We start from the raw sequence: 10,580 nt of genomic DNA on the forward strand, positions 1-10,580 counted from the left end.
ATCGTTTTGTTACTTGAACGATTTTCTGATATTTAAAGTTTGAACTTGCTGCACATTTTCAGGAGCTTAAAGCAGACATACCTATAATTGAGTCTTTGCCAGCCTTTGTACCATCCTACTGGCTAGACACTACTTTCGACTAGGTTTTTCTGGTCCCTAGTCACACCTAGGTCAGTTAAAAGAACTGCCACCTGGGAAAGGAAAGATCACTTCAAACAGTACCAGGCGACACTTATACTTGAAGTAAGAGGCCTCTTTCACACATACTGTGATGTCCAGGACTAAGATTTTCCCAGGTCTGGATAAAAATTGTGGTTAGTAGAGAACAATATGAGTATACCAACAGTCATTCATTTTCTTTCTGTTTCCAATTTCTCCAACACAAAGACCATTACATCGTCTTTGATTGGTCATTATTTTTTCCTATTGTTCAAACTAAACTTGAGTAATAATTTCTTAAGGTTTCATTTTGTTAACATGAAATTACTCCTAGTCCAGAAAGAGAGAAACCTGTCTTTCAGGATTTTTTAAAGTTCTTTTTCTTTCTGTAATTTTTTAAAAATGTTTATTCATTTTTGAGAGACAGGAAGAGACAGAGTGTGAGCAGGGAGGGACAGAGAGAGAGAGGGAGACACAGCATCTGAAGTAGGCTCCAGACTCTGAGCTGTCAGCACAGAGCCCGACGTGGGGTTTGAACCCACAACCTGTGAGATCATGACCTGAGCCAAAGTGGACGCTTAACTGACTGAGCCACCCAGGTGCCCCTTAAAATTTCTTTTCTTAACTTCCACTATGTTAATCTGGAAACTGTAGGTCTGAGTTTGAAAGAGAAAAATCTATCAAAGATTTCCCCACCTTAACTGGTTGAAACTGAAATGTCTCCTAACCCCATGTGAACTTTGGATTTGCTCCTTTACAGGTCCCTGAGTTTTTGCCCAGTTGCATGAAGTTCCAATTGAGTGCAAAACGTTACTCTTTGCTTAGAATTCAATCACGAATTTGAGATTTCTTGTGCTCTTATTCTTCCCAGCTACTTCCTTTCTAAAACTCTGCCCCAGGGGTGTCTGGGTGGTTCAGCTGGTTAAGCATTGGACTTCAGCTCAGGTCATGATCTCATAGCCTGTGAGTTCAAGCCCCAATCAGGTTCTCTGCTATCAGTGCAGAGCTCACTTCAGATCCTGTCTCCTTCTCTGCCCCTCCCCTGTGTTTTCTCTCTCTCTCTCTCTCTCAAAAATAAACATTAAGGGGCGCCTGGGTGGCGCAGTCGGTTAAGCGTCCGACTTCAGCCAGGTCACGATCTCGCGGTCCGCGAGTTCGAGCCCCGCGTCGGGCTCTGGGCTGATGGCTCAGAGCCTGGAGCCTGTTTCCGATTCTGTGTCTCTCTCTCTCTCTCTGCCCCTCCCCTGTTCATGCTCTGTCTCTCTCTGTCCCGAAAATAAATAAACGTTGAAAAAAAAAATTAAAAAAAAAATAAACATTAAAACAACAACAACAACAACAACAACAAACAACTCTGCCCCACAAAGTCAAGCCATTCCAATTTGAGTGAACTCTTAGGTCTGACTCCTCAATTTTGTGAGCCTGTCCTTGCTTGTGTTCCCTCCCCCTTATCTGTGTCATGCCTTTAGGCAAAGGTGCTAATAAGGCTCATCTTGTCTGTTTCCCTTCTCTTAGGGATTAAAGTCCTGTGTTGCCTCTTGTCTAATGTTTAAAAAGTACTGTTTCATGTATGTTTCTGGTGGGAGGGCAGGTCTGGTACTTTTTACTGCATTGTGGTCTATCTGTTGAATCAAATAACAAAACTTTGGCTTGCGCTTTGCATGCATTTTTAAAACAATTATTTTTCTATCGACTTATTTTTATTGTACTTTAAAAGTATATCAGACTGTGACAGAAGGAAAATAAAAAAGAGCCGCTTTTCACCACAACAGTTTAACTTTAATGTGCATACAAATCACCCGGGGATCTTGTTAACATTCAGATTTTGATTCGGCAGGTGTGGGAGCTAAGGCTCTACCAGTTTCATCAGATGATGGCAATGCTGCCAGTCTGTGGGCCACATTTTGGGTAGCAATGCTCTGTGCCATAGGAGGATCAACTTCTGGACTCAGACACATAATGGATACCGATAAACAGTAAGTTAGATTTACTGAAGGAGCAAATCTCACGAAGAAGCGTCAGGACAGCCCAGGTAAGAAAGAGACATTTGTTCCTTTCTTCTGCCTTTTCTCTACCCAACCCTGGAGGACTTGGTGTTAAAGGAGGAACTGAGAAGAGATCACTCAAAGAAGAAGTCAGGGTCCCAGCTCAAGACTGTACTCTGGCAAACAGCTGGCAGTGCATGAAGAAACCCTAATAGACTCTGAGATTAAACTTTTAAATGCTGAAAATGATAGAATTGGCCCAAGATAACATCAAAGTACAGGCAAATTATACAGAACATCACTGAAAGCTGTGATTAGAAGAAAAAGTTATTTCATATTTATACTTCTCAATATTAAGATGACTTGACAGAGTGGTTATGTATACACAATGCTTGCCTTGAGAACACTTTCAACTGCATTTCAAAGTTTGTATAAAAATGAAATAAAATCATGCATAAAATTATTTTAAAATGTTACCTTAGAACAGTGTCTATATAATTAAAGATTTAAAATATCCTCTTTATCCAGAGCAAAATACACACACACACGCGTGCACACACACACACACACACCTACACACACACACACAAACGTGCACACACACGCACCCCCAACCCCCCCACACTCACATGGACACACACACACCCACAACCAAATGCACACACTTGCGCACACACACGCGTGCACGCACCCCCCCCCCCACGCACACACACAGGCACGCACACACACACCAGTTTTTGTAATAGAGACAAGTCACCACTTTTATGAGTGGCCTCTCTGGCCATCGATTCCAAGTTGGTCCCTTTACTTCTAATGTGTTTTCTTTCTTGAATGCAAACTTGTTCAGCTTGAAAAGGATTGGGAGATGCAGTGAAATCTAGGTGATAGAAGATATACAATGTAAGGCTGATTAACTCTAAAAAGAAAAGTTATTTTGTGACATGGAATAGGCAGTAAGATTGGATGATTTTGTAGCTGCATAAATTGAATTACAATTATTGCCAAAGGCAAGCAGCACCATTAGAAAGCACATCAAAATGGTAACCAAAGCAGACACACTGCCAGTGTTTTTAATGGGTGTATCAATTGTCCGTGGTGGAGATGTTGTTGAGAAATAACTCGATGAGACTTTTCCCGCGGTGCTTCAGACAAGGGAACTATTAAGATGTACATTCCATTGGCCTAGAAAACAGTGCATGTTTTTGGAGTTTAAGTGAACCATCTCACAAAAACTTGTGACTAAGCATGTGTGTACAAGTATACGTGCGCGAGCGCACACACACACGAAACTTACGCTTGTGGCTACCTTTTTGGTATTCAAGATGAAATATTTGTCCATCAGGCTTCATTCAGGAAGCTGTGTACAATTCTGAAATTAAAAATGCTTTGTCAGCTTTCCTATACAAAAAGGAAAAAAGGTAACTAATATTTTGTTAACATGAATGAATCTACTTCTCTCGAGCTTGACTTCAATCCTACTTCCTCACTGAGGCTTTTTCTGGCCACCTCAACATAAAATGATCTATTTCATCATCATTTAATGCACTAGCTTCTTATCTGTCACTTATTTGTCATTTAAATACTGCTTAGCATCAATAATTATTTTTCTTTGTGTTATTTTCCCAGAAAGCTCTTCCAGGACAAAGAATTTTGGGGTATCTCACAGTAATTTCCATGATGCCCATCACCTAGTAAATATTTAATAATAATCACTACCATTCATTGAGTTTCGAGTACCTGCAGGATACTGCTATGTTATTCACATATTCTAATCAATTTTTATGGCACCTCTGTGAGGTGGCTATTCTTTCCATTTTTCTAAATGATGACACGGAGTCTCAGAAAAGTTAAATGACTTGCTGAATCCATGCATTGGGTTAGGGTTTGGTCTGACTCCAAAGTTTTAATTACTGTGATATCCGGCCTTCCTGGTACCCACTATATGTGTTAAGTGACAGTTCAGGAGATCAGATTCCAGGACCAGCTTTGCCTCTAAAAAAACTCACTGATTTTGCCTTAGTCATTTTATTTCACCGGCCTCAGTTTCTCTTGTTGTAAAATGAAACTAAGTCCATAGATCCTACGTATGGGTTTACAGGGGAACTAGCATTTACTGAGCACCTAGTATATGCCACAAAGTATAGTAGTCACCTGCTTGCATATGCACATCTCACTAAATCCTCCCAATGCCCCTTAAAAAGATATATTGATATATCTATTTTATAGTTGATAAAGTGAGAATCAAGGAAGTTTAGTAAATTATCCAAAAATATTCAGCCTAAAAATGAGAGAGTCTAGATTTGAACCTATGTGTGCCTGACCCTAATATCATTGTCTTTTAACTTCACCATGGCAAAAATTTTAGGAAACCTGCTATTGAGTCAATACTGACAGAGACAATCAATTTTCTATTTTGGGAGAAAAGATGCACATCATTCATTCCCTATATTCCTCTAGTGGGTTCAGATTAGTCTCACTTTAAAAAATAGTCTTCCTGGTGCCTGGGTGGTTCAGTCAGTTAAATATCCGACTCTTGATTTTGGCTCAGATCATGATCTCATGGTTCATGGGATTGAGCCCCAGAGTCGGGCTCTGTCCTGATAGCACAAAGCCTGCTTGAGATTCTCTGTCTCTCCCTCTCTCTCTCCCTCTCTCTCTGCCCTCCCCCTGCATACGATCTCTCTCAAAATAAAGAAATAAACTAAAAGTAAATAAATAAATAATGGTCTCCCTATCAGAAATGTATAGTTTGAGGTAGAAGTTAATCATTGACCACCAAAGTGGTCATAATAAAAAAGTCTCTAGATCCAAATAGTAATTTTTATCGCCTTTGAGATTCAGCAAAGTGTAGACAATATTTCAAATATCTACTTCTGGCAAATGTTATATAGAATGTCTTTGAAGTCTTTAAAATTTTCCAGTTTTCCGGTTTATAGCTAACATTTCTTTTTAAAAAATTTTTTTTTTTCAACGTTTATTTATTTTTGGGACAGAGAGAGACAGAGCATGAACGGGGGAGGGGCAGAGAGAGAGGGAGACACAGAATCGGAAACAGGCTCCAGGCTCTGAGCCATCAGCCCAGAGCCCGACGCGGGGCTCGAACTCACGGACCGCGAGATCGTGACCTGGCTGAAGTCGGACGCTTAACCGACTGCGCCACCCAGGCGCCCCTACAGCTAACATTTCTAGTTATCTCTAATGTGTTAACATGATTAGTATGCCCTCGTAAGGGCATGTAGTAAAGCATTTGCTTGCTCACTAGATCCAAATATTTTTTAACCACATTAAAAAAAAAATAGCAACTAATTACTCAGGGGTGGATTTGGGTATTGTTATTGTTATTCTATTTTACTCACCCCAATCTGGCATCTGACCTGCTTTCTCCCTCCCTTGCCCACCCCCATTTTCATTATAAGGTATTACATCTGAATTCAGGGCAGTGAGCTGCATTTAATGCTGCTGTTAAAATAGTGTAGACTCGGAAAAGCAATTTCCTGTTTAGGGGGAAAGAATGAACAAAACCATAACTATTTCTCCCAGGATGAGTCCCAGTGCAATTTTCACCTTGAATTAAACCTTTAAGTCAAAATCTGCAAATAGTGCCAGAAACTTTTTGGCTTAGTATTGTACAGCAGTTAAGACTATTATTATTTTTTTTTCTTTTTCATCAAGTGAGTTTACAAATCAGGTAATTACCAGAATGTTTTATTGTTTGCCTTTAGGTGAAAATGCTTTATTTGGCATTAAGTTGGTTCTACAAAAGAGCCCACTTAAAAAATACATACAAAGGAGTTCTCTTTATCACATGAAGGTCATACCAACTGCTAATCTAGCTTCACTGGAAAGGTCTTCTGTACAATTGATAAATAGGGAATGTGCTTATTTCAATTTCTTCCCAAGTCCTAACAGCAGATTTCTCCTCAAGGTGATATTAAACATACAAAGTGAAGAACTGAAGCAGAATCGGCCTTTACACCATGCTGTCTAAATGACTTCTTTATTTTGTTAATGAGTGTGTAGTCCAAGAGTTAATTCAGATCTACATGGTAGTGTAGTTGGGATAATCTGAATCATATGCAATTCTTTTTTTTTCTTTGTTTAATGCTTATTTATTTTCGAGAGAGAGAGAGAGAGAGAGAGAGAGAGAGAGATGGAGCATGAGTGGGGGAGGGGCAGAGAGAGAGGGAGACACAGAATCCAAAGCAGGCTCCAGGTTCTGAGCCATGAGCACAGAGCCCGATGCGGGGCTCGAACCCACAAGCCGTGAGATCATGACCTGAGCTGAAGTCAGCTGCTTAATTGACTGAGCCACCCAGGTGCCCTGTGAATCATATGCAATTCTTAAGAACTACTGAGAACCCTTACTGAACCAGGGCCTGAGTTCCTCTGAAAAAATATTGAGATAATGCCCATGAAAACTGGAAGTGAGAAAGTTCCTGTTACTAGTTAATTCTGGAAAAATGCTATGAGTGCAAGTTTTTTATAGACCAATCATCCGGTGCCTGCTTTAGTCAAGCCTGGCTTTGAACACTGTTTTGGTCATAATTTATCTGTTGTGAACTTAGTTCACAGTGAATTTTATGAAAAGTTGAGCACAGCTCTGTTCTATTCTACTCTTTCCAGGTAGATGTCTTAGACCTCCTGGAACATGTCCAGTATAATTGGCCTCCTATAGGTCTATAACCCCTTGCCTGTGCATTAAGGTAGCATTTGAAGATTTGAAATTGTGGATATCACTAAGCAGGCTGTATTTATTATCTAGCAATCTGTTCATTATCTTTTGCAGAAGTGACACATCTCTGCTGCCTTTGTTAAAATTATCCATTTTTTATTCGTTCTTGAAAGCATGGGATTCAGTCTCCACCAAGGGTTAAACTTAGTATAAACAATGTTCAAACTAAAGTTACCTGAGGGAAGGAGACATATCTTGACTTAATACAGCTGATCCTATAAAGAGGGCTCTTGGCAATTGCATTGATTTCATTTTGCTGAGAGTGATTTTGAGACATTAAAAAGTAATTGAATATTTTACTCCCTTTACACAGTCTGAAACATCTAAAAAGGACAAGGATATTTAGGAGCCATACTATGAAAAATAGTACATACTCCAGTCACAGTTAAATACTTTTGTGCATTTTCAGAATGCTGGCTTTGCAGATTATACATCAACAATGAAAATATGTCTTTCTTGTTTTCTGTTTCTTTTTCTCTCTTTAGTTTTTCAAGCAGACACTAGCACCAGTAAGTAAACTCTGTGTATTGCATTCTGAGAGAATACATTTCTAACTGTGGTCAATATATTTCCTGCTGTGTTAGGTTAATAGCTCCTTTCCATTGTTTACTCCAGAAAATGCATTTCTTCAAGGTCAGTCCTGTTTCATTAAGTTATTAAAAAATAAAAAAGTAATAACCTCATGTATAAAAAAGTTACCCTAGCTATTGATGTTGCTGTCAGTGTGGCTGATACTGCTGCTGTGACTATGGCTGCGCGTGCTGGCTGTTGGCCACTTTCTTCTCCCGAATCCTATAAAGGCACGATAAATGGGATCATATCTGTAAATTATACAAAATTGAGATCTTTGGTTATATGCAAACACACAGCTTCATTTTCTTTCAAATAGCAATGCAGCTTCTCAAAGATAGAACGAAGTTGAGTCAAGTGCACTGAGTTCTTTATCCAAGTGAGGAAGATGTGAACTGGACTAAGCAGAGTCTCCCTGCCTGTGACTGCCATGATACCAGCACATGGACATGGATAGCTGCTGATATCATTGAGTTGAAATGTAATTTTTTTGGCTTGAAGCTGTGGCTGGGAAGAAGAAACAGTCTTATTTAAAATAAACAGAAATGATAAGAAATCTTATTAAATTTTATCTTCGAATTTTGCTTTCGTTCTACCTGGAAGCAGTAATTTAAGATTGTTCCCATGGTGTTTAACACAGTTCCTTGAATATAGCAAGCTCATGTAGGACTTGAGAACATGGGGGTGAAATGAAATTTGATATAAAAGATAAGTTTAATCACTTAATTGCTATGCTAATCTCTTTCCAAGTCCATAGCATCACTGGTGGTCTTGCATTTAGATGCACATTCCAATTACTATACCCAGGAGAGTAGCCTGAACAACCACTGCCGATCCAATAGTTCTGGAGACTTAGGCTGTAGCAGAGAGGAGAGAAGTATCTCTGCTCTGGTATTAGAATCAATCATCGTTACATCTTCCAATTCTTGGTCTGAACTCCTGATGCTAGAATGCCTTAGAGACAAGGCTATCTCAGTGTGCACGCATGCGTGCGCGCGCGCACACACACACACACACACACACACACACTAACTTTTCTAAAGCAGCAAACAGGCAGCACCAGAGCAGTTAGGTCAGGGCCAATTTCTGCTGTAGCCATGTGAGGTCTCTAAAATCTTAGGAAAGAAGACTGTTTATCATTCATTCAGTTAACATATATTATTGATTGTCTGCTATGTGTATACACTATTCTGATACTGCGGATAGAGTGATGAAAGACAAATAACTTGTATTCTAGTGAGAGACAAAAATAATAAACAATATAACTTCAGGTAGAAACAAATCCTACCTGTAAAGCAGAGTAAGGAGATAGGGGGTGACAATTGGTTTGGAGGCATGGTCAAAGACAATCCTTCTGAAGAGGTGACATCTGGGCAGTTGTGGGTAAGATGAAGGGGACAGTCATGCAAAGATCTGTGATAGGAGTATTCCAGGCATACAGCACAGAAATGTAGAGATGTGGGGGAGGAGCTAGCTTGTGTTCTTGAGGACCAGCAGAAAGGAGTAAGCACGGCTGGAGTGTGCTGAGGCAGAGTGATAGCAAGGAGAATGTGAGGAGGATCTTTTAATACCCTGGGAGATATTATGTGGCTCGGACTATGGTGGTATTCATGAATGCAATAAGAAATGGTTGAGATTTAGGAACTGTTTTGAAGCAGTCAGAAAGTCTCATAAGGCTTGAAGAGAGAAAGAGAAATGGTTTTTCCATTAACTGAGATAAGAAAGAGAATGGGTGAGTCTTTTGTTTCCCTTCCTAGAGACATGAAGTGTTCTTTCAAACATGCTAAATTTGAGTAGCTTTTTCGACATGTAAATGGAGATCACAAACAAATATTGACCATTTATGTCTGGAGTTCTGGGGGGAAGGGTGGAGCTGGAGACATAAGTTTTAAGAGTCATTTGCCTGTGGATGGTATGCAACTCCAAGCAACAGGATGTGATCATCATAAAGAGAGAGGAGATGAAGAGAAGAGATCTGAAGCATGCTACAATTGGAGGTCTAGAAGAAAGGAAGGAACAATTAAGGAGATTTCACATTGTTAGGATTGATCATACTAATGAACATGTCTTATCACAATGATGAACATTCAGATCACAGACTGCATCAGAAAACTGTTTTATGTAAACTCTAAACTTGAGCTATCGTGGACAGAGGAAAATAATTTTCTATAGCTTCTAATTAAAGCAACTGTAGAAGAAAACAAACTTTCCAAACTAGATAGGGTGAATGTCAAAGATCAAATGCATAATTAAAACAAGGCTTAGTCATCATCTCCCCAAAATTAAAGGTTTAGACCATATCCTATGATGGAAAATTAATTCCCCCCAAATATTATTTGATACTTATTGAATACACAAAAATATTTAAGTTAAATCTTAGAGAGCAATATACACTTTTTAATCCTCTTTTTAAAAGTATTTATTTATTTATTTATTGAAAGTGTGAGCAGGGGGGAGGCAGAGAGAGAGAGAGAGAGAGAGAGAGAGAGAGAGAGAGAATCCCAAGCAGGCTCCATGCTGTCAGTACAGAGCTCGACATGGGGCTCAATCTCACCAATTGTGAGATCATGACCTGAGCCCAAATAAGAGTCAGTTGTTTAACCGACTGAGCCCCCTGTGCCCCTACACTTTTTAATTCCTGCTTTGAATTCAGTCATACTTAATAAATCTTTTTGTTGTCTTTTTAGTACCAAAGTAAAAAAAAAAATTCCTTTGAGCCATTGTTATGGTTTGAACTCTAAATCCTATCTCTGGTGTTCACAGTAGGCAAAAAGCTGTCAACTTGCTCCTTTTTCAGGATAATGTCTTAACGGGGCTTTTTCTTTTGTGGGTACCCTAAACATTATAAATGCTCCAAGCAAATTGTCTAAAGAGACATCTCCTTTTTCCGGGTCCTTTGGTAAGGTAGCTTTAAGAACAGAAAAGAGGGCATTTGAAAAAATGGAAAAGAAATCCTGTGGTTACATAAGACAGAGTTATTTTCTTACCTCTGAATTTGCCTTTCATTTATCAAAGAGTTGTTTACAAGGACTAAGAAGACTGACCTATCTCTCTGTTCTTTAATTCTTTGCTTATGAACTGGTGTAAACAAGAATGCGAATGCACATAGCATGGGGAGTTAATGGTAAAAACCC

This window comes from Lynx canadensis, chromosome C1 (genome assembly GCF_007474595.2).
Source record: "Lynx canadensis isolate LIC74 chromosome C1, mLynCan4.pri.v2, whole genome shotgun sequence".
NCBI classification, from domain to species: Eukaryota; Metazoa; Chordata; class Mammalia; order Carnivora; family Felidae; genus Lynx; species Lynx canadensis.